A 14912-nucleotide genomic window follows, 5' to 3' on the forward strand; every position below is an offset into this window, starting at 1 on the left:
GACGAATATTTGAAATTTAAACCTCTTTAAGATGTGATGTACGGCATTTCATTTTATCATTGGTAATGATCCATATCTGACAGAGAAGAAATATTCATAATTCTCAGAAAGTTTTCATAAATATTGTTAGATACCACTAATCGTTCCAACAATCAAGACAACAGAGACAAACAGGGGGAAAAATATGAAAATGAAAAGATATGACTTAAGTGTTAGCATGTTCAGGGAGACGGCACTCAATTTACAAAAAAATAATTGATGTTTTGAGAAACTGTAGAGGTCTCCACAGGTTTTCAACAAGGGTAGAATTCAAAACCTTGAATATGAAAGCCTCGACATCCATGATACTTTTTCTGTGTAGTAGTTATATCTACAAAATCCAATCATGTACACGACATATAAATACATGTATATTCATACATGTATAGTTATATATTGGGAATTTATTTTTGTTTCCAAACAGAATTAAAAGGTTATGTATAAGTGCCTCCGTTCACTACACAACTGTAAATTGTCTTCCTAAAGACCAGCAAAAATAAATGGCACAAGTTCATGTAGTCATATAAAAGTCGTATAATTTACGTTATCGAACAAAAAATCAGAAATACCAGAGACATATGTATTATATGTCTCTGGAAATACGGAATATTATATGTGAATGGTTAGTAAATCCGTTTCCACTACATGTTTTAAAAGTCAAAGAAAATTGTTTTCCCTGATAAAAACGTTTTAAGAACCAGCTGTGTGTAACCTATAGCAAAATTCGACTGGATATAAGGAAGTTAATATGTTTACTCTGATTTGAAATTATCTTTTAGAACTTTCTTTAGTAATTGAGAACCTATGTTGATTATGGGTAATAGGTGAAATGTTGCATGATCCCTCAAAATGACAGCAAGCGCAGTTTTCCGGACGATTTTCATTTGTACACTGCTAAAAACTGTCAGGTCCTGGCCATGGTATATTTTGAAGAAACATTTTTTTTACTGATTTTTACTAAAAAAAATATTCTCTGTGTGTGCTATTGCAAAAAAGAGTTTTGCTCGTTATTTTTTCATATTAATAAAAATTCTCAACAAAATTTTCCCGTTTAAACTGTACTAGAAAAAAGTTTGGTATGTGAAACGGACGAAGACATATTCTAACAGAAGTACAAATACCAGTCCTCCCTTTTGTGTATACATATGAGAAAACATTTCAAAGTTATTGTTTGAATTCAAATCCATCACACATACGGTACACATTGTAGTCCGAAAAAATAAAGGACTTCATTCCTATCAAACACCTTTTTAATTGTTTACCAGTATATTTCTTTTAGTTTTGGGTAAAATTGTAAAGGAAATAATACTATCAAGACGTCCTTCCATAAATCTTTTTTTTCTGTTCTGACTTTGAAGAAATGACTACTTTTCGTCCAATCGAAATGGTGCATGGACATATTTTGTTTCATATTATTAGAATTATTTTCAATATTATCGGTATTAAACTTGATTATCGACACATGAAAGTTTGTCAGCATTGTCAATCTTTTTAACGTTAAAGTACCAATAGTTCGGTCACTACTCAATTAAGTTTGTCGATAACGTAGCTAATTTTGACGGTAAAGAAACATCAATTCGATCACTTCTCTGTTACGGGCTGTATATACATGTACTTACATAAAAATATTTCAAGTCACTATATGTTGTTTATTGATCAATATGTTTAAAGAAAGATTGCACTAATGTCTGACAATTCCCAACGACAATAGGTAAATAAATGTCACCTCAAAACGATTATTATAGATAACTGATAATATATTACGTGAGTAATTTCACAAATTAAACAAGGATTTTCTAATAATACTACTTCTATATCAGATCAAAAAATAAAATCCATATTTGTTTAAGAAAACAAACAATACAGTTGTCGAATTTAGTTTTATATAATTGATAGTTTTCATACTTAGAAAAAAGACTACAAAAGACATATTTTCTTTCATTTTCAATTCAACGTGTGTCGTAGTAAAAAATCTAGAAGGATTTGAATATTTTCAATCTATTAAAAATATAATTGCTCTTAAGGGCTTTCTTTAGTTGATTCGAACTCACTTGTTTTAAGATATCTTCAACATAATACATGGCTATGATACATCATCCTATTGTAATATTGCTCTATATATCAACATTTATTTTTCAAATTTTTTTAGCATCCGAAAATCCGCAATTTTGGGCAACTGCCTCGTAACTTCGTTCTTGCATTTATATTTGTCTGCTGAAAAAACATGCTGTGTTTCTAATTTGAGTATAAAATCAATGCATAGTACTTGTTGACAGACTAAAGGAAATAGATTTCTAAATAAAAGCAAAACATTAACTCATACAAATATATATATATATTTCCAATTTTCCATACAATTATAAACGGAAAACACATAGAGCGATATATAGTAATGACGTAAAGCCTTATATGAGTTACATTATTATAACGATTTTGACATCCTTATTTACATTCATCGGTTTCAAAATTCTAGTATACATACATCAGTTTTGAGGGTCTGGTGTTCATTCATCCGTTTAAAAAATCTGGTTAACATATATCGGTTATAAGAGTCTGATTTACATTCATCCGTTTCAAGAATTTGTTTTATATACATCGGGTTTGAGAGTTTGGTTTACATACATCCGTTTCAAGATTCTGGTTTATTTACATCGGGTTTCAGAATATAATTTACATATATCGGATTTGGGAGTCTGGTTTACATTTAGATGTTTCAAGATTCTTGTTTATATGCATCGGTGTTAAGAATCTGGTTTACAGATATAAGTTTTGAGCTTTTGGTTTACATTTGTGTTAATGTGTGCTGTTTGCGCTCATCGTTTGTTAAATTCTTCTTCTGGTTAACATTCATCAGTTTTAAAATTTTGGTATTAATTCATCCGTTTTCCGATTCTAGTTGATATGATTTTTTTTATAATTTTGATTTACTTTCATCGGTTTAAGATTCTGGCTAAAATTGATCCATTTGAAATTACAATTTGCATGCATCGGTTTTAAGATTTTAATTTAAATTTAAGTTTATGAGATTCTTAATTGATGCATCGATGTATGAGTTTCAAACAGCGGTATACTACTGTTGTCTTTATCAATCTTATTTTTGGGAAATCTTTTTAGAATTTCAAATGTGACGTAACTTTGTGCGTTGAATTGGTTTTGGCTAACTCGTGCTGGTTTAGGTTGTTTTTTTGTAATGTATCCGTTTTTATTCTGTAGTTAGTCACCACTTTGATCTATTATATAGTCATTTTATAAAATTTACTGTTTGCAAAAGTATGAATTATTCTAAATAATAAGAATGTTCTTATCCCAGGCAGAAGACCCTAGCCGTATTGGTCACAACTTTTTGGAACTTTTGTTCCTCAGTGCTCTCCAACTTTGTACTTGTTTTGGCTTTTAAACTTTTTTAATCTGAGCGTCACTGGTAAGTCTTGTGTGGACGAAACGCTCGTCTGGCGTATTAAATTTTAAACCTTGTACCTTTTGTTAGCTATTATTCGTGTGTTTCTCTGTCCTATATGTTTTCCCAGTTATGTGTATTGTAGTCTTGTCATGTAATGTTGTCATTTTAATGTTATATTTAACATTGCCATAAAAGCGGGAGATCTGGCATGCCACAAAACCTACTATTTTTTTTTAAATGTCCTGTACCAAGTCAGGAATACGGCTATTGTGATATTATAGTTCGTTTCTGTGTGTGTTACATTTTTACGTTGTGTTTCTGTTGTGTCGTTTGTTTCCTCTTATATTTCGGTTTAAAGATTGTAGTTTACATTCATTGATTTTGAAATCCTTGTTTACAATCATCGGTTTAAAGATTTTAGTTTACTTTCATTGATTTGATATCCTTGTTTACAATCATCGGTTTAAAGATTCTAGCTAAAACTCATTGATTTTGATATTCTTTTTTACAATCATCGGTTTAAAGATTCTAGTTTACATGCATTGATTTTGATATCTTTGTTTACAATCATCGGTTTTAAGAAACTAGTTTACATTCATTAGTTTTGATAATTTGGTTAACATTCATCCATTTCAATATTCTGGTTAATATATCGGTTTTGAGAGTCTGGTTAATATTCATCCATTTCAATATTCTGGTTAATATATATCGGTTTTGAGAGTCTGGTTTACATTAATTCAGTTCAATATTCTGGTTAAAATATATCGGTTTTGAGAGTCTGGTTTACATTCATCGATTTCAATATTCTGGTTAACATATATCGGTTTTGAGAGTCTGGTTCACATTCATCCATTTCAATATTCTGGTTAAAATATATCGGTTTTGAGAGTCTGGTTCACATTCATCCATTTCAATATTCTGCTTAACATATATCGGTTTTGAGAGTCTGGTTCACATTCATCCATTTCAATATTCTGCTTAACATATATCGGTTTTGAGAGTCTGGTTTACATTCATCCATTTCAATATACTGGTTAACATATATCGGTTTTGAGAGTCTGGTTTACATTCATCCATTTCAATATTCTGGTTAACATATATCGGTTTTGAGAGTCTGGTTTACATTGATCCATTTCAATATTCTGGTTAACATATATCGGTTTTGAGAGTCTGGTTTACATTCATTCATTTCAATATTCTGGTTAACATATATCGGTTTTGAGAGTCTGGTTTACATTCATCCATCTCAATATTCTGGTGAACATATATCGGTGTTGAGAGTCTGGTTTACATTCATCCATTTCAATATTCTGGATTACATATATCGGTTTTTAGAGTCTGGTTTACATTCATCCATTTTAATATTCTGGTTAACATATATCGGTGTTGAGAGTCTGGTTTACTTTCATCCATTTCAATATTCTGGTTAACATATAACGGTGTTGAGAGTCTGGTTGACATTCATCCATTTCAATATTCTGGTTAACATATGTCAATTTTAAGAGTCTGGCTTACATTCATCCATTTCAATATTCTGGTTAACATATATCAGTGTTGAGAGTCTGGTTTACATTCATCCATTTCAATATTCTGGTTAACATATATCGGTGTTGAGAGTCTGGTTTACATTCATCCATTTCAATATTCTGGTTAACATATGTCGGTTTTGAGAGTCTGGTTTACATTCACCTGTTTCAAGAACTGTCACTTCGCTTTCTAGCCATCTTTTTTTAAGCATATCTGTAACTCTTCTGTTCTTTATTCCGAAATTGTTTAAAGTGTCTTTTTGTCTTTTTCTAAAATGAAATGCTTGACGAGTAATCTTTTACACTTGTAGGGAGCATAAGAACTATTCAACCCCTTTAGAAAATATTTGCCGTTCTAAGTTAGTTCACCATAGCTTGAGAACTCCGGTCGAGCTGATTTTGGAGTTCAAAAGTGTGATGTCTTCAGAATTTGTTTGTTACATCGATTCGTCTACGTTGTCTATTTACAGATTCGCACATATTGAAAAAGTCAAAAAAATTGACCTTCAATTTATGTAAATGCTTATCTAATAAAAAAGATTAACTAATAAAAAAAAAATGTTTTTTCTTAAATTTGTTTTGAAGATGACGCATACGTTGACTGATAATCTTAAAGGATTTCACAGACTTTATCAGCACTTACTTGTTCAGTAAGCTAATGAATACAAACAAATATTAAAATAATGTATAAGCCTGCCAACATCAAAATTATAAAATAACAGATTTCCTACTATATTCTTGATTGAAATCAATAAAAACAAGTATTTTAAAGCCGCTTACAGGTATTCAGTGATTATTATATACGTTGTGTTATGCCATTGCTTTAAATGAATACAGGAAATCCGCATTTGTGTATTGCTGCAAAGATTAGTCTATTGCGCTGGAAGAATAAAACGAATTATTTATCGATTTTCTTACAGTTAAAGCCAAGCTATTCTACCTTTGGTATATAATTCATCATCGTTTGATATTTTCTGATGTCAGGAAAACGACTTCGTAATGTGAATGTATTGCATCACTCTTGGGATTAGTAATTTGCTGTTCATTGCTTGATCCAAAACAGTAAGAAGGCTAAATAAATTGAAAATATTGAGAGGACAGTATCTACTAGTATATTGTTTTTAAAGATTCACACATTAGATCTACAATGTTAGGGGATTTGTGTGCTGGGATTCCGATATATTTGCTATGTAGAGCGGATGTATCGCAACGGTTAGGTCGTGCATGATGAACACGGAATGAGTTTTCATAGTCATATAAAATTGTATCTTGTTAATTGAATAATCCAAAGAAATCAATTATGTTTTTATTTTGTTTTTTATTAAACAAATTATACGGATGATCAGCTTTACTAGTTAAATATATTTAACGAAATGAAAAACAACCGTTTATTTTAATTATCCAGTTTGATCAAAAATAGAGAAAACAATGTTTCTAATTTGTGGAAATGAAAATAAAACGTGCACAACTGATCTGCTATAGTTTTGTATTTTCATTCAGGATCAAAATTCGTACATTGATTCTTTTATTCTGGGCTCACCAACTAGCCCAACTGACTGTTTGCCTGGCACTTATGTGCATTGCATGAACTTCAACACTTCTATTTCAGGAACCAAATAGTTTTTATTGGGTTCAAATACTAGTCAGTTGAAAAAAAAAATATTTGTGTTGTGACGGTTTGACTGATAGCATGTAAAATAAACAACACTTTACATTTTGTTATCATAAAACACTCATGCAACAAGGCACCGCTATCGTCTCATAAGAACCGACACTAGTCTAGCGTTTCGGTAGTCAAAGCTTTGTCAACTTAAGATTCATTACATCTAAGTTATCATATACATAAAGTATTCGTTTACATAAATCGTTTTTTTTTATATTTAAAGGTTGTGCGTGTTTTATTTTGGACAGATCTGCCATCAGCAGGGGTCCAACTCACGTGGAAAAACTAATTTTCATTGAAGCATTGCAGTTTTAATTGTTTTTCGTATTTTATGTCTACTTGTATTAAATTATTAATTTGAATCCTATTTGTGAACGTGAATTTATATTTTTATCTGTATAATTCATAATAAATTATTGTTTACACAAAATTATTACAGATCTAAATTGATATTTGCATTACCCACGGCGTGACCTTGCTTTGAATTAAAAAAAAACATTAAAAAAAAATATGTTCAAATTACTGCATATATATCAAAGGCAATTAATTTTTATATATTTATGATTTTACTATCACGAGTTTTGCAATCCACTACACCTTTTATCAACTATCGTTTTATTTAGGTAAAAAAATCAAATTATCCGACAAAAGCAACGTGCAGACAACATGTGTTTAATTTTCTGTTGAAGTCTGCTATGCATTTTTGATCAAGGTTTTTACAAGAAGTAGATATTCGAAACGGGCGAAATTTTCTGCTTCTGGTTATATAGATTCTTAGCATCATCATTAATTCGTTCAGTCCTGCGCTCTTATGAACGTTACGTTGGAAGTTATTTTTTATATAAACGAAGCGAAAAATACAATTTTGAATAAAACACCTTAATACTTTAAGGCGTTTGTACCTCAGGAATAGATTACCTAAGCTATATTTGGCAAAACTTTTAAGAATTTTGGTCATCAATGCTCTTCAACTACTTTATTTGGCCTTTTTAACTTTTTATCTGATGAGTCCTTTGTAAACGAAACGCGCTTCTGGCGTTAATACAAAATTAAATCCTGGTATCTATGATGAGTTTATTTATATTCAATGCGAGTAAAATTGCAGGATAGGTCTACCCAATTTTATTGCATTTTTATTTGAGCGTGTTGATATTTCATTCTCTGTTAAATGATACAAGAAACAATTTTTTTTCACATGAAATACAGAATTGGTTACATCCAAAGGATACATTGTGATTCAGGTTAAAAATCAAACATGCATTGTCTTTCTAGTTTTGCACTAGAAATATAATACTTCAAATGAAGGAGTAATCGATAAACAATAGGTTTGTTTGTTATCATAACCATTGTCTGCCGATTTCGAATAGAACTTTGGTAAGTTTGCACAAGAAAAATGTCGACTATAATAAGCTATTTTGTTGTGCTTTTCAATTGTATATCGATAGGAATACAATACACTGACTTTGGTTAGTTTGCACAAGAAATGTCGACTATAATAAGCTATTTTGTTGTGCTTTTCAATTGTATATCGATAGGAAAACAATACACTTCCTTTTTCAGCGAGGATATTAAATGCTTGAATCTCTGACTTTGACAACTTTGTATTTTGTATAGATATTTGTATTTTCTAATCTCAGATCTGTTTTCAAGTTTTCTATGTTGTGTCATGTGTACTATTGTTTTTCTGTTTGTCTTTTCCATTTTTAGACTTGGCGTTGTCAGTTTGTTTTAGATTTATGAGTTTGACTGTCCCTTTGGTATCTTTCGTCCCTCTTTTAAATAAATATGGAATAATGAAATTAGAAATGTCTTGTGGTTTTTCAACAACATGTATACAATCTATTTATTTAGTAATTCAACGTCTTTTATTCGATCTTCGCTGATTAGAACTATGAAAATGAACCAAATTAATGATACGCCTGGTTTATTTGAACCATCTGTTTTAATTGTCCTCGTTTTTCAGTTGAGTGAAAAACTTAGTTGATAAAGAAAAATCAGAAAAAAATGTATATTAAAAGGCTGTTGTTTATTTGCAGATTTGAAAGTAATCATGAGTTGACATCAGTTCAATAAAAATGTTTGGGGACATTTGAGGACGAACGAACTTCTTGCAAAATGCATCTTTGCTGTCAATAGGATTCTTTAATATTTATTGTTTAAAAGGGGTACACTATTTTGTCATCTCATACTTTATGAAGATAGAAAAACTTTCCTTTTTTTTACCTACAGTGTATAGTTTGATAGTTACAGCATTGTAAGGTATAATGACATTGTCGAAACGGGTGGTATTCCCCACAACCTCATCTACTAGTTATAGACCCCTTTTTGTTATTTTATTGAACTTTATTTCTATATAGTATAACATATTCTTCTTTGGTAAATAACGTATGTACAAAATGATAAGACTTTTTTTTACCTAATCTGAAAAGATAAAAAAAAACACAACTGATATCGTCCAATACGTTTAATACACTTTAATTTTAGCTCTCCCTGCCACCTACCTTTTTGTAAGACGTTATGTCTAGTAGTGTGCTACTTACACAGAGGCTGCTCCCTCGGGTTGTGAGGAGGAAAGATTAAAAATGCCACTTTGTTAATTTTATAGATACCATTGGATTGGTTGATCTGTACGATGTTTGTGTGCCTAAACTAACTCGTTATTTATGTGATATAGATACAATGGATAAGCGTTGATTCTTGAAAAAGAAACCATGAGCCCGGAGGCTTATCCATTGTATCTATAACTTAAACTATTGTGTTAATGTCTTGTCAAAATTAACGCCTATTCTTAATTAGAAGGTATTGTAAGTCAGTTTAAATAACCATGTTATCGTGTCAAACGATCCATTACAATAAATTAAATATCACAAATAAATGTTTAAAAATACAAATACATTATTACACAACACGTCTGCCCTTTAAGATCTTCATATTATCAGGCATCTGAATATTATCTGTTTATACAAAATAAGTTCTATTCGGACTCATTTCTATTAAAATTGAAAATGGAAAAAGATACATATAGTGCATATAATAAGTGTGTTTCCGAAATTTTTTAACACGAAGCCTAATTCTAGGCACATAACGATTTTCTAGCATAGGAATTTGCGAATTAACATTTGTAAAATTATTTAGTAAAACAGATGAAATCATATTATATTAATTTATAAAACAATAATGGACAAAAAGAATGTATTCATTTTTATTTCAAACATGTGGAATATAAAATAAAGAAGATGTGGTATGATTGTCAATGAGTCAACTCTTATTATAAGACCAAAAAAAAAACACAGAAATTAACAACTATAGGTCACCGTACGGCCTTTAACAATGAACAAAGCCCATACCGCATAGTCAGCTATAAAATGCCCCGAAATGACAAGGTAAAACAATTCAAACGAGAAAACTAATGGCTTATTTATGTAAAAATTGAACAAAAAACCCACTGAATTACAGCTATGCTCCTGACTTGGGACAGGCACATACATACAAAATGTGGCGGGGTTAAAAATGTTAGCGGGATCCCAACCCCCCTAACCTGGGACAGTGGTATAACAGTACAGTACAACATAAGAACGAACTATAAAAATCATTTGAAACAGGCTTAACTCATCAGATGGACAGAAATACAAGTGGACGTGGAATGGCCAACATTTATCCGATTATAAACGACTAAAATCGCTTTTATTACACAAAATATCCACAATAACATACAAAACAAGAACAAAAACTGGAAAACCAGAGATTATTGACAACAAAGAGAATTCAGGGATTCGAACCTAAACAGCCAAGACCTAAACTTTACCTTATTAATCTAAACCATGAAACCTCGTGGCTACCAACTTATATTGTACGTTTGCCTATTATTAATATATAAAGGTACAAGCCCTGTATGTATGTTGAACCGATGTATATTATTTATTCATTTATATATATAAAATAAACTTATAAATCGTAACCAATTGGTAGCCCAGAGGTTTCATCGATATGTTGAAGTCAGTAACATTTAACAGAATTCATGGACGGGCTCGATTCCCAGTGAAGGCATACAGAAATTACAAAAATTAAAGGTAAGTTTTTAAAATAATTCCATTTGGGAACAGAAATCAGTAAATTAGTCAATTCAACCTTAATGAAATTAGACACACAAAGGAAACAATACAATATAATCTGGTGAGTCCATTTCAGCGACGGATTTAGGAAGCGTAGATTCTAGAAAAAGAATCCACGGTAAATGAATAGGCTGACGTCACCACAATGGTTTAAACATTCAACATTCATGTATTTAGTTATGATGTTTCTTTTTAAAGTCTGATTGGATATTGTGTTATGTCTTATTGTTTGTAGTTTGTGGTTGGAATTCTATTTTTATTTTCTATATATATGTAAAAGTAAAGATAATTTGTCAGCTAATTCATTTATATGATTTTTAGTTTAAACACCTATGCACAGGATTATTTGTTTTACACAGTTTTGATTTAGAAGAAATCTAGACATTTATGAAAATACAAGTTATTACACCATAACAATCACAATTATATATTAAGAACGAAATATATAGAACAATAAGCGCTAAACACACGATTAAAAAAGCCAATTTTTCTAACAATACATTTAAAATTGAAATATGATAATTAAAAGGTATAAGGGTACATGTATACACAATTTAAGTACCTCTGTTTCAATGTTGATTGGTCGGCAATTTTACTTAACATTCCATATCGTAAATAGATTTATTGTCATTAAATGTGTTCAAATTATAAGATATATCTATATAATTTAACTTAAAAAAAGATAAATAACTCATATATAAATTTAAAAATTTAATAGTCGCACTCGTCGTCAGCGATCAAGCAGTTTCTATGTCACAATAGGTATGAAAAATGTATCAAGTTGCGATGTATTAACATCAATGTGACTAAACTGGTGAACATTTTTTTTTTAAATCAAACATAATCTGTTAGCAGCAAATTCAACTGCGACTTTAAGTCAAGCAAAATTAACGGTAATATGTATAATAACAGTAGAAAAATCAATAAAAAAAAAATCGGGAAAATTTTCCCGATATTTTCATTGTACTAATGAACCCAAAATCGTTCAATTTTTTTGATGTCATGTTTTGAATTCCCACATCTGCGCAGAAATCTACAATGTACTTCCTTTTTCCGGTCTCGTTTGTATGAAACTTTGAGTAAAATACAGTCTTGTATAAAATAGAAAATAGGAAGGAACGCAATACCAATTTCATTTTTAATAATTCCTTGATATGAAAAAACGCTACCTGATGATAGCGTTTTTTTTTACATTGCATATGATGTTATAACTTAAATAACGTCACAACTAAAATCCCTAACAACAGAACCAAAATCGGAAACGTTACGGTATTTCTGTTTCTTTTTTTTTAACAAATATTTAAGTTACAAAAAAATAATTCATACAGACTTCGTCCCCATTTACAGGTAATGCCTGCCTCATATTAGGACGACAATATGATAATTTCGGGGTAAAGGCAGGATGAATTTTTATCTAATTTCAATTATTTTCACAACGGGTGTTTGTGTTGCACAATATTTATTTAAATTCTTACTTGTGAAATTTATATATCAAATATCAGATCTCACCACCATGCCTAAACCAAGCAAGTGTTTCCGATCATGTTCATCACCCCCTTTTGCAGCCCTGCAAATTAAATGGACTGGTCGTTCTCTAGACTTGGGTTGCACCTGCACAAACCTGAACAAGCCATGGCGCTCTTTTAGAAAAGATTTCAGATTAAAGTGTAAATAGTCTCTACACCACTAAGGAAATTATTCATGCTACAAATAAGTATGTAACACAAGGCAATATTTTTGTGTTGTAGCCGTATCGCTTTGTAACGAGAAAAGCAAAAGCATTTTTTTTGCTAAATATACCATTGAACCGAATGAAATTGTTTATAATTATCACACTTGTTAATATAACGAGAAATCAACAACCACTGATAATGTCTTTTTTGATGCCTAGCTTGTTGAAATTCTGCCAGTAATGCCCACAACTCTAGATTATAATGACGAGGAAAGATAACATCAGAAGACCGAAAATCGATTGTTTGTTCAATCTAGGTAGCCGAGTGGTCTAGAGTGCTGGAGTTCGTACAAGCGATGTTGTCGCGACATCTCAATAGCAGGAGTTCGAATCCCGGCGAGGGAATAACAATCATTTGCATTAGTAACTATCGTAAAGTGGTTTTACTAAAACTGCATGTAATATAACAAAGACGTCTAAACTGTATGAATTTGTATTGATGACTGAAGTACAAGATAACGTCATAAGTAAACGACGTTGGATATACAACAATGCCGCGTTACGCTAACGTTCTCTTCTGTGTGTGATTTCCAACATTCTCCGGCCCACGAAAAGTGAAAAATTATATCTTGTAAAATAATTAAAGTCTCTCTGTCAAAATAATAAATGAAATTAATTTAAAGTCCATCATTAAAATTAAAACTTTTACCACAGTTTGTTATAGTACGGTGTCACATTTATTTCACGTTCTTTTTTCTTGTAAGTTTCTCCCTGTAATCCAATTCCTGATATAAGTAAAGCTGTTCAGTGACCTGAGATTTTGATTTTCCCATTCCTTGTAAATCATCGTAAAAGCGTTTGTTTTTGTTAGTGTCTATTGTCCACATTAAAGCTGATTTGTCTGTTTCAGTTACTTTCAACGGACCAGTGGTTCTTTGTTTTGTCCTTGACGTGTCCACAAATGTAGAGATATGTTCAATGTTAATAGTATTCCTCTCTGTTGTATCTTCGTTAGTGTGCGTCTCTTCCGTTTCTCCTAAATTGGTAGTACTAAAGTGTGTTTCGTTGATTGAACTAGTTCTTTTGAGTTGTCCTGAGAGTAGGTATCCTAGTTTGGACTTTACTGCTGTTGGTCCCTCGCCCCTAATGATATCATCCTCGACAATATCCCAGTATTGGTCAGCTCCAACAAGCAGTCCAATTTCAAATGATGTATCCTCAGTTACGGCACCAATATCGTAAAGTGGTTTTACTAAAACTGCATGTAATATAACAAAGACGTCTAAAATGTATGAATTTGTATTGATGACTGAAGTACAAAATAACGTCATAAGTAAACGACGTTGGATATACAACAATGCCGCGTTACGCTAACGTTCTCTTCTGTGCGTGATTTCCAACAGTAACTTTTTAGATATAACATTGTTATGCTGATATTTAGAGCTCGAGTAATTTTGAATATAACATGCGTTTTCAGTCGCGTATCACTATTCACTATTGATCCAATTGAAGGATCTGTCGTAAAGTTGTCAGTTGTTAAGACGTATATATATATACACTTGTTTTAATTGATTTCAATAGTTGCAAACACTTTTAAATACCAACTTTCATATAATGGTTTTTATTGTACTATAGTATTAACTATATTTCCCGCGAGTAATGGCCAAGGGAAATATGGTTAATTTTAGATATTACAAATCTTCATAGCTGAAATATATTAATGCTTATTTACAAATATGTATCTTCTTTTATAAATTTAAGTGGAAATTGAACTCATAACAATATTGTGTTTTAGTTAAAGACGTATTCATTTACACATTACCGTTATAATGTGCTGTTTTCACTTGTTATAGCACTAGGTCGAAATCGCTGCTGGTGGACTTTCAGTCCCCGAGTGTATCATCAGCTCAGTAGTCAGGATTTCGGCAATCATGATTTATAACAAACATTTCTTTAATTGTCAGTTTACAAAAGTATTAAATTATTAAAATACGAATGTTCACCTCCTTCAGGCAAAGCTGACCTTATATGGATTTAGCTCTTATGTAATGATAAAGAGAAGTGGTATGTTTGCCAATGAGACAACTATCCAACAAATTATAGTTAAGTGTACAATCTTCAGTTATGAAAAACCAGATACAAAAAGTCGGTTAAACAGTCTCGACATGTAAAATATGAAACACTTCAATTGTGAAAACTAACGGTTTCAACAACGACTGAACTACATGTTCTTGACTTTTGACAAGAAGATACAGAATGAGTAGGTACTTAATTGGTCATAAAGATCTTCACTCCTTTTTTTTAAACAGTTTTGGCTTTCAAATATTTGAAAGGTTTAAGCGTTGCTGGTGAAAGAAAATCAAAAAAATGTCTCGGGTGCATATTATTTATAAAGGGGATGTAAATGAGTGGTTTATGTATTGCAATTATTTCGGCTTCCTAACTTTAGTTTAAATCTGCAGTTGGCAGTTTGTTTCGTGTTGTTATACATATTATAACA

Source organism: Mytilus edulis, chromosome 2 (genome assembly GCF_963676685.1).
Source record: "Mytilus edulis chromosome 2, xbMytEdul2.2, whole genome shotgun sequence".
Taxonomy (NCBI): domain Eukaryota; kingdom Metazoa; phylum Mollusca; class Bivalvia; order Mytilida; family Mytilidae; genus Mytilus; species Mytilus edulis.